General features: G+C 41.6%; 1 pseudogene; it reads left to right on the forward strand.

Moving 5' to 3' along the window:
- The first annotated feature begins 491 nt into the window (after nucleotides 1–491).
- Nucleotides 492–922, forward strand: LOC112619393 (annotated as a pseudogene).
- The last annotated feature ends 956 nt before the right edge of the window (nucleotides 923–1,878 follow it).

Here is a 1,878-nt window from a genome sequence, read left to right on the forward strand (position 1 = left end):
CAACTATAAATGCCATGGAAAAGGCAATGCGATAGAGACAGTAACTAGATCAGTGGTGGCCAAGTGTTAGTGAGGAAGGAGGGAGGAATAGGGGGAACATAGGGGATTTTTAAGAGAGTGAAACTACCCTGTATGACATTATAATGGTGGATATATGTCATTTTTCATTTGTCCAAGTCCATAGAATAAACAACAGCAAGTGAACTCTAATGTAAATAATGGACTTTTAGTGATAATGATGTGTCAATGGAAGTTCATCAGTTGCAACTAATTTGCCGCTCTGATGCAGGATGTTGGAAGTGGCGGAGATTTTGTGTGTATGGAGGTGGCTGTGGGCTTGAGGGTGGGGAAAGGAGGTATATGTGAACTGACCCCTCTTTACTTTCAGTTCAATGTTGCTGTGGACTTAAAAGTGACCTTAAAACTAAATAGCTTTTTGTCTGACATCTTAGCGAGGTTAAAGTGGTTACTGCTACCCCCTGGGCATCGCGATGCTGCCCAAGGATGACAAGAAGAAGAAAGACACTGGAAAGTCAGCCAAGAAAGACAGAGACCCGGTGAACAAATCTGGTGGCAAGGCCAGAAAGAAGAAGTGGTCCAAAGGCAAAGTTGGGGACAAGCTCAATAACCTAGTCTCGCTTGACAAAGCTACATATGACAAATTCAGTAGGGAAGTCCCAGCTGTAAGCTTATAATCCCAACTGAGGTCTCTGAGAGACTGAAGAGTAACAGTTGTCTGTCCAGGGCAACCTTTCAGGAGCTGTTTGGTAAAAGACTTATCAAACCGGTTTCAAGGCACAGAGCTCAAATAATTTACACCAGAAACACCCAGTGTGGAGGTGTTCCAGCTTCTGGTGAAGATGCAGGAGCAGGTCCAACCAATTGTATATTTGGAAAAATAAAACCTTATAAAATAAAATAAAATAAAATAAGGTCTGTATTAAAAATATCGCCCAATAGCTTTCAAAATTCCCAAAGCCCAGGCCAAACCCAAAATCAATTAAATCAGGATATATGAGGTGTGACCTAGACATCAGTAAGTTTTTGACAGAACCCGTGAATCACAAAGTACTGTCAAGGCTGAGAACTACTGCCCTAGAGAATGCTACTCAATTAGAGTCAGGTTAGACTCATCACTTGGAGCTCACTTAGAGTTAGATTAGAATTGCCAATTAGAATTATCCAGGCACTTTAAAAAAATATATAGATGAGCAAGCCCCACTCGCTGAAATTCTAATTCATTTGATCTGGGGCAATGCCTGGGTATTAGTATTTTTAAAAGCTCTTCAGATAATTCTAGTACACAGCCATGATTGAGAATCACTGACCTCAAGAATGGTAAATTCCTAGAACATATGCTTCCAGCTCTCAGTTCTACACCCATGGTAAACATCGCTACTCATTCCCAGAACTGTTTGCCAATGAGCCTAGGCTTTGAAATCCATCTCTCCTCAGCCTGTCAAGCAGGATCAATAATTGATCTGAGTTGCCAGTGGAATCCCCTTTGGCATCTCTGTATTATACATGTATTCCATCCCCAGACCAGAGATAGCTTTGTTGGACCTGACCAGCTTGATTCCTTCCTCCATCTCCATGACTTGAAAGATCCGACATTTTCATAGGAAAGCTCTCCAAGGCTGTGACCCTTCGACAGCCTTGTTCAGGCTTTAGGACAATGATGTACTTTCACACTGTGCCTACAATCTTCATATCTCAAGGACTTTCCGCAAACATTAACTCATTTGTTTGAAAATGTCTGGTGTTGTGAGGACTAATGAGATAATGTTTCTGAAACACTCTGTGTTCCCAAGATGAGAGACAGCATGTTATTCATGTAAAAGTCACATTGAGAGGTCTCTGAAAACTCTCGCCCAACTT

The sequence above is a fragment of the Theropithecus gelada genome, chromosome 2 (genome assembly GCF_003255815.1).
Source record: "Theropithecus gelada isolate Dixy chromosome 2, Tgel_1.0, whole genome shotgun sequence".
NCBI classification, from domain to species: Eukaryota; Metazoa; Chordata; class Mammalia; order Primates; family Cercopithecidae; genus Theropithecus; species Theropithecus gelada.